Raw genomic sequence first — 8,905 nt, forward strand, 5'->3', positions numbered from 1 at the left:
TTCCTCTTGTGGAAATGAAGCTTCTAAAAGTTCTCAGCTCTGCATTCTTCTCTATGTCATTTTGGAGTGTTTCCAAAACAGCAAACTGAGAGTGCTCTTCTGCTTTTTATTGCCACGGGAATGTCCCAATGAAATCAGTTCTTTCCAGAGCTTCTCTGTCTACAGAAACATCAGTGGAAGCATATCTATGGATGTCACATATCAGGGCCTGCTGGAATGATCCCGCAGACCTTCCTTGTTGTCCTAGGTGCCGTACCGTGCCGGTGCCATCCAAAATGTAGCATCCGCTTTTGGGAGATAGTGCTGAAGGGAATGCTTCCTCTTCTCGCGCTGTGGACTTGGACCACTCTCCCTTGTCCTCTCATCCTTGTGGCAAGGGTGCACGAAGGCAACCACAGAGTTGTTGCGCATCCTGTGACTCAAACCAAACCATAATCCCAGCCCAGGTTATGAATGTAGCATATCCTAAGGCTTTTCATTCTGATTTCAAATTCCAGGCCCCCTGGATCCCTCAGACCAGATGCACGATATCTCTGATTCAGCCCCACACGTGCTCTATTGGCAAAATTCCCAATTGGTCCCTGGTCCTGCAGATGTACTGGGTGTGGCCATGGGACATATCGGTAATCGCAACCGCGCGAGCATTGTGGTTGGTTTATTATTGGTACACAGTTCGGTTTGCTCTCTTGATTCAACCCACCACATCCCACAATGCACTCCAGATCCCTGAGACTCAGCGTGTGCCATCATCCGTAGCTCTATGCCTCACTGACCATTGCCTCTGCTACCTCAAATTTGGCAGCTTGGATCTTGGTCTCAGAATTAACTGTGGGGATATTTTGCGCTGGTTTCTTTGAGTTCTCTCAGCCAAGCATCTGCTGTGCACTCTTGTAAATCTCAGCACATCACCTTCAAACCCATGTCTCCTGTCCGCTTGAGAGTGTGCGTCCAAGTTAAACAGAGTTTCACCCTTGTTGCTCCATCACCAGGGGTCCGAACCTGCACTGGTTTCCATTCCCTGCTTTGCATTCTCCTGCTTCCAGGTGTCCTGAGGCCTCATCCTGTCTTTGGGAGTAACAGACCTCTCTTCGGCCAGTGTCCTATGCTAAGGGCTGGGTGAGTGGATGTTTCCATTGCTCTGTACATGGGAGCGAGTGAGTGCAGGTTGCACTTCTTCTCTGCCAACTGGGCATCGATGAATCAACACTATCCAGATACATTTCACAGAAATGTGATATTTGCTTAGCTCTTTGTTTCTATACAGCCGTGGTGGGAGGGATTGTCCGAAGACAACTATTTTGACATTGTGTTGATATCCCATTTGCAGTCTTTAAGAAGTTTAACAGAACTCATTTACATGTTTTGGGAGTTATGCAAAAATGGAGTTATATTTTGAAACACACTAAATCGACCTAGAAGCCAGACTTGTCAATTTTGGTAACATTTTGTCAGCTCTACGGAAAAGCTAGACAGATAGAATGCAAACTAGCAGTCCAAACTGTTCAAGGGGTCATGTCAGCTCTTTAAGGTTGAAGCCTCCGAAACCAACAGGAACCATGAAATAACTTTTGGAAACATGGAATAACCCCCAACCTTGGATACACTTGTGCATGTGGTACCCTGTATCCGAATGTCACCTACTGGCCAATGTTGGCATTTCAAGGGGTAACATCCCTCTCTAGGAAAATACAAGAGGAAACAAACCAAATATATACATTTAGGTTTGAATCCAAAAGCACCTAGAGGCATTCTAGCTAGGAGAATCCTGCTGCAGTTATGCTAGTCTATTGAGAACCAGGTGTTTTTCTATCAGTGTTGAGAACGCTTAATCATCCGATCCTGTAGTTTAAAGCCATTTAACGCAACCAAGTCTGCACCCCCATGATATAGTGCCCCCGGGGGCTTGACTCAAGTGATAGACGATCCACATAAGCTGTATCTTTAATGTCATTGGCGACTTTTACAGTTCAGTTCACTTTCTGACTTGTACTATTTACCTTCACTGTCTTGAAAAACTGAAGCCTAATACAGATTCATGTTCAGTCAAAGATTCCCCTCACTTACCACACTCCCTTCACCCCAGGGAAGACATAAACACAACATTTGCTGAATCTAGCGGAAGGACATCGTTTCTAGGTGTGAGCTAAGTATTCAATTTTATCTATTTCAGCCGAGACTATTTGACCTTTAAGGTGTTCACTGTTGTTCACAGAGAGTGAAGCTGGAGGAACTCTGATTCTAGGAGGGGCTTGCTCTTCTCGTAATGGCTTCATTGCAGCTCAGGTACTGATCCTTCAAAATGGATGCCTGAGTGGAGGGGAGGCAAGGGCAAGTGCTCACTAGCTAGGCCCAAACCTGGGAAAAGGCTTACCTGGGCTTGTTGAATTTTGGTCTGAATGGCTTGGGAATGCCCCTTGGGACGTGTGGATTCTCACGACCTCTTCCAAGAACAGGAGCGTTTTGATCATCTCTGCCATTTCTTCTCCTTCAGACGTCAGGGACCTTGGACCCGTTATTGGAGAAGAGAATTGAGGAACTTCCTCAAGTCCACGTTGGCACTCCGTATGTTTCTGCCTGTATCAGTGAGTTTCAATATGTCTCATGAATGTCTTTTGAGCCTGGTATCCTCTACAGCTGTCTCCACGCCAGTATTCTCCATTGTAGCAGAACATCTCTCATCCATGTGTTCGCATCTCTCCTCAATCCGTGCAGCCAGCTTATCGGCCAGCTTCTCTTCGTGTCTCCCCTAAAGTCGACTTCACCAGGACTGGGCAAGTCTGAAAGTACCTCGGAGCCTGACCAGTAAGCTGATGACAGGCAGATCTTCCACTGTCTGCCCTTTCAGGTTCTGGAAACTGACCTGTGACCTCAGGTCTTTGGGCAGCAGCAGTATCTCGAACTGACACAGCTTCCCGGACCAAAGACCTAAGCCAAGCTCCACAGAGGGCGGCAGCCCCTCCATCACACTGATCCACCCACAGAACTCTGCCCGGTTACCTAGGATCCAACAGCCACAACAAGCCTCGCGGTAAACACCAACATTCCACCTGGAATCCAACCGCTAACTGCCATCCCCAATGGCTGCTGCATCTTGTCAGTGTTGGGGGAGGGGCTGCATCCGACGAGAGGTTCCTAAGGTAAATGTGATTCTACCCACTAGCGTCCCATGGGCCTTTCTTCTTCCCTCTTTCCTTTTGTTCAGAGCTCTATGCACCGTACCAATGGAGGGAAGTGTGTCCCTTTTCAGTTGATGGTTTCACACGTCTTTAAACTTTCTAACAGTTCACAGTACACAGGGACCCACTAAAGGAGACTTATGTTCCTATAATATCCGTACACCCGGAATACATATGCGTCGCCTGATTTCTGCTGAAACACCCACACTCTCAGGACATGGATCCATTGGATTCATGGGGGCTGAAATTCCAAGAAATGAAACCAACCCCAATGTGCACTTTGCTGTCGGTCTCTTTTGCACTTAGTACACTTTGGCAGAGCTACTTGCCTTTGTTATAGGCTTCTTACATTTCTTCTCTACGTAGCCTAGAATATGGCATTCCTTCATCCTGTTGGAAGACATACAAGTCTACATCACGGACTAGGAATCCATTTGATTCCAAATCGGCATTAGTGTTAGGTCACGATATGCTCTTATGAATCAAAATTTACGAATATGAATGCACGCTTCTGATTTCCGAATACAAGTGTGCTGAGTACATGCAAGCCACGATACTGGGTCGATGCGTTCTGAATGACCCTTGACCTCACCTTGAGTATTTTCTTTTGAATAATCATGGTTCCCTTTGTATATGTCAGCCAACCATACCATTTTGGTGCTTGTTTGTTGGTTTGATTCTTTGTTGGTCTTCTTCTCGCTTGTTTTGCAAACACGTCAGGCCATGCATCTCTCCTTTCGCTTCAAACAGAGTCAAATAAGCTGATTCACTTAAGAGAGTGCTTCCAATCACCTATGATTTCCTGCTTCCCTCTCCCATCTTTAGGGTTTTGATGTCCTCCTTAAGTTCTTCTTCTTTCTTCTCTGCCACACATGCTCTTCTTGCATTTCCAATAATGGTTTCTTCTTTCCATTCCATCTTGCTGCTTTTCTATTCAGGGGAGTTTTCTCAACCTTTCTTTTAGAAAAACTTTTGAACTGCTGAATTCTTTTAAGATTTGCCGGTCTGTAGAATTCTCTAGCTCTGCCGTTATTTGAAATGGTGTTCATGTGGCATAGGCTACCCTAGGTGGCAGCATTTGGCCATTCAGGATATGGTCTGTGTCCTGGCACTCCTCCCTGTCCTGCAATATTGCTGCCGAGATATCAGCTGAAACCCCTCTGGAGGTTTCCTTGTGACTATGTTGTTTCCTCCAGGTGCATTTTAAATCACTCGGATATTCGTGAACTTTGTTGATTTGAATCATACAGCTGCTGGTAGGTCTATTGGGATTCCACCTCCTTCGGATGCTGTGTAATTCCTGAATTCGCATAGATGATTCTTTCTTGGCTTTCAGCAAGTTTCAGTCTGATTTTTCTACAGATAAATTTTCAGACACTTTTTGTTACTTTATCTCTTGCTTTTCCATCTGGGACTCATGATTTCTATTCTTTCATGCCCTGTCTTAACCCAGGGTTCAACTGCAATGTTTTCATTTGTTTGCACTTGCTTTCCTATGTCTGCTTCTGACCGAGGTTTTTCTCTTCCCCTGTCTTCACAGTCATTCACGCGTCCCTCTGCATTATCTAGTCTGCTAAGGACTGAATTTTAGCCCTGATATTATCACAACCATTGAGTTTCCTGATATTTTTGGCTCGTGTTGAGACTTTCTCTTCCCCTTTTCTGGTATTCTGCCTTTTGTGATTCTGAGACACTGGTGTTCTTCAGTGTTTTCCTGACCTTCATTTTCAACACTTGTTCTGGATAGCGTTTTGCAGACTAGTTGTTTGAAAGCTTATCTTTTGCGCCTTCAATATCTTTGGAACTGAAAATGGTACTTCCTGTTTCTTTTACTGTTCTTCTTCATCTCTACTGGTCAGGTAATATCAGGTATCTAATGTAGACTTCTAGGGCTTTGTTAATTGAAAAATTTAGACTCTTGTCTCTACACAATTCCATGGGATTTCTGTGAGGACAATTTCTCCTAGGCATTGATGCCATAACCTGTACCTGTGTGTGTTGTTTGGTATATCTCCAATTGCTGGTGTTGCATTAGTTGTGATGAACAACCCATACTACTTCGATTAGCATAACTTCATTTTGATTATACTTATCTCACACTTCTGAAAGTGCACAGGACACTTCCTCTTGTGGAAATGAAGCTTCTAAAAGTTCTCAGCTCTGCATTCTTCTCTATGTCATTTTGGAGTGTTTCCAAAACAGCAAACTGAGAGTGCTCTTCTGCTTTTTATTGCCACGGGAATGTCCCAATGAAATGAGTTCTTTCCAGAGATTCTCTGTCTACAGAAACACCAGTGGAAGCATATCTATGGATGTCACATATCAGGGCCTGCTGGAATGATCCCGCAGACCTTCCTTGTTGTCCTAGGTGCCGTACCGTGCCGGTGCCATCCAAAATGTAGCATCCGCTTTTGGGAGATAGTGCTGAAGGGAATGCTTCCTCTTCTCGCGCTGTGGACTTGGACCACTCTTCCTTGTCCTCTCATCCTTGTGGCACGGGTGCACGAAGGCAACCACAGAGTTGTTGCGCATCCTGTGACTCAAACCAAACCATAATCCCAGCCCAGGTTATGAATGTAGCATATCCTAAGGCTTTTCATTCTGATTTCAAATTCCAGGCCCCCTGGATCCCTCAGACCAGATGCACGATATCTCTGATTCAGCCCCACACGTGCTCTATTGGCAAAATTCCCAATTGGTCCCTGGTCCTGCAGATGTACTGGGTGTGGCCATGGGACATATCGGTAATCGCAACCGCGCGAGCATTGTGGTTGGTTTATTATTGGTACACAGTTCGGTTTGCTCTCTTGATTCAACCCACCACATCCCACAATGCACTCCAGATCCCTGAGACTCAGCGTGTGCCATCATCCGTAGCTCTATGCCTCACTGACCATTGCCTCTGCTACCTCAAATTTGGCAGCTTGGATCTTGGTCTCAGAATTAACTGTGGGGATATTTTGCGCTGGTTTCTTTGAGTTCTCTCAGCCAAGCATCTGCTGTGCACTCTTGTAAATCTCAGCACATCACCTTCAAACCCATGTCTCCTGTCCGCTTGAGAGTGTGCGTCCAAGTTAAACAGAGTTTCACCCTTGTTGCTCCATCACCAGGGGTCCGAACCTGCACTGGTTTCCATTCCCTGCTTTGCATTCTCCTGCTTCCAGGTGTCCTGAGGCCTCATCCTGTCTTTGGGAGTAACAGACCTCTCTTCGGCCAGTGTCCTATGCTAAGGGCTGGGTGAGTGGATGTTTCCATTGCTCTGTACATGGGAGCGAGTGAGTGCAGGTTGCACTTCTTCTCTGCCAACTGGGCATCGATGAATCAACACTATCCAGATACATTTCACAGAAATGTGATATTTGCTTAGCTCTTTGTTTCTATACAGCCGTGGTGGGAGGGATTGTCCGAAGACAACTATTTTGACATTGTGTTGATATCCCATTTGCAGTCTTTAAGAAGTTTAACAGAACTCATTTACATGTTTTGGGAGTTATGCAAAAATGGAGTTATATTTTGAAACACACTAAATCGACCTAGAAGCCAGACTTGTCAATTTTGGTAACATTTTGTCAGCTCTACGGAAAAGCTAGACAGATAGAATGCAAACTAGCAGTCCAAACTGTTCAAGGGGTCATGTCAGCTCTTTAAGGTTGAAGCCTCCGAAACCAACAGGAACCATGAAATAACTTTTGGAAACATGGAATAACCCCCAACCTTGGATACACTTGTGCATGTGGTACCCTGTATCCGAATGTCACCTACTGGCCAATGTTGGCATTTCAAGGGGTAACATCCCTCTCTAGGAAAATACAAGAGGAAACAAACCAAATATATACATTTAGGTTTGAATCCAAAAGCACCTAGAGGCATTCTAGCTAGGAGAATCCTGCTGCAGTTATGCTAGTCTATTGAGAACCAGGTGTTTTTCTATCAGTGTTGAGAACGCTTAATCATCCGATCCTGTAGTTTAAAGCCATTTAACGCAACCAAGTCTGCACCCCCATGATATAGTGCCCCCGGGGGCTTGACTCAAGTGATAGACGATCCACATAAGCTGTATCTTTAATGTCATTGGCGACTTTTACAGTTCAGTTCACTTTCTGACTTGTACTATTTACCTTCACTGTCTTGAAAAACTGAAGCCTAATACAGATTCATGTTCAGTCAAAGATTCCCCTCACTTACCACACTCCCTTCACCCCAGGGAAGACATAAACACAACATTTGCTGAATCTAGCGGAAGGACATCGTTTCTAGGTGTGAGCTAAGTATTCAATTTTATCTATTTCAGCCGAGACTATTTGACCTTTAAGGTGTTCACTGTTGTTCACAGAGAGTGAAGCTGGAGGAACTCTGATTCTAGGAGGGGCTTGCTCTTCTCGTAATGGCTTCATTGCAGCTCAGGTACTGATCCTTCAAAATGGATGCCTGAGTGGAGGGGAGGCAAGGGCAAGTGCTCACTAGCTAGGCCCAAACCTGGGAAAAGGCTTACCTGGGCTTGTTGAATTTTGGTCTGAATGGCTTGGGAATGCCCCTTGGGACGTGTGGATTCTCACGACCTCTTCCAAGAACAGGAGCGTTTTGATCATCTCTGCCATTTCTTCTCCTTCAGACGTCAGGGACCTTGGACCCGTTATTGGAGAAGAGAATTGAGGAACTTCCTCAAGTCCACGTTGGCACTCCGTATGTTTCTGCCTGTATCAGTGAGTTTCAATATGTCTCATGAATGTCTTTTGAGCCTGGTATCCTCTACAGCTGTCTCCACGCCAGTATTCTCCATTGTAGCAGAACATCTCTCATCCATGTGTTCGCATCTCTCCTCAATCCGTGCAGCCAGCTTATCGGCCAGCTTCTCTTCGTGTCTCCCCTAAAGTCGACTTCACCAGGACTGGGCAAGTCTGAAAGTACCTCGGAGCCTGACCAGTAAGCTGATGACAGGCAGATCTTCCACTGTCTGCCCTTTCAGGTTCTGGAAACTGACCTGTGACCTCAGGTCTTTGGGCAGCAGCAGTATCTCGAACTGACACAGCTTCCCGGACCAAAGACCTAAGCCAAGCTCCACAGAGGGCGGCAGCCCCTCCATCACACTGATCCACCCACAGAACTCTGCCCGGTTACCTAGGATCCAACAGCCACAACAAGCCTCGCGGTAAACACCAACATTCCACCTGGAATCCAACCGCTAACTGCCATCCCCAATGGCTGCTGCATCTTGTCAGTGTTGGGGGAGGGGCTGCATCCGACGAGAGGTTCCTAAGGTAAATGTGATTCTACCCACTAGCGTCCCATGGGCCTTTCTTCTTCCCTCTTTCCTTTTGTTCAGAGCTCTATGCACCGTACCAATGGAGGGAAGTGTGTCCCTTTTCAGTTGATGGTTTCACACGTCTTTAAACTTTCTAACAGTTCACAGTACACAGGGACCCACTAAAGGAGACTTATGTTCCTATAATATCTGTACACCCGGAATACATATGCGTCGCCTGATTTCTGCTGAAACACCCACACTCTCAGGACATGGATCCATTGGATTCATGGGGGCTGAAATTCCAAGAAATGAAACCAACCCCAATGTGCACTTTGCTGTCGGTCTCTTTTGCACTTAGTACACTTTGGCAGAGCTACTTGCCTTTGTTATAGGCTTCTTACATTTCTTCTCTACGTAGCCTAGAATATGGCATTCCTTCATCCTGTTGGAAGACATACAAGTCTACATCACGGACTAGGAATCC

General features: G+C 45.8%; 1 long non-coding RNA gene across 1 annotated transcript; it reads left to right on the plus strand.

Moving 5' to 3' along the window:
* The first annotated feature begins 2,955 nt into the window (after positions 1 to 2,955).
* LOC140693026 (uncharacterized) lies at positions 2,956 to 7,941 on the plus strand. Its single transcript, XR_012068677.1, has 3 exons — positions 2,956 to 3,137; positions 7,510 to 7,580; positions 7,789 to 7,941. It is a non-coding gene; the product is annotated as an uncharacterized lncRNA (long non-coding RNA).
* Positions 7,942 to 8,905: the final 964 nt, after the last annotated feature.

Source organism: Vicugna pacos, unplaced genomic scaffold (assembly GCF_048564905.1).
Source record: "Vicugna pacos unplaced genomic scaffold, VicPac4 scaffold_19, whole genome shotgun sequence".
Taxonomy (NCBI): Eukaryota; Metazoa; Chordata; class Mammalia; order Artiodactyla; family Camelidae; genus Vicugna; species Vicugna pacos.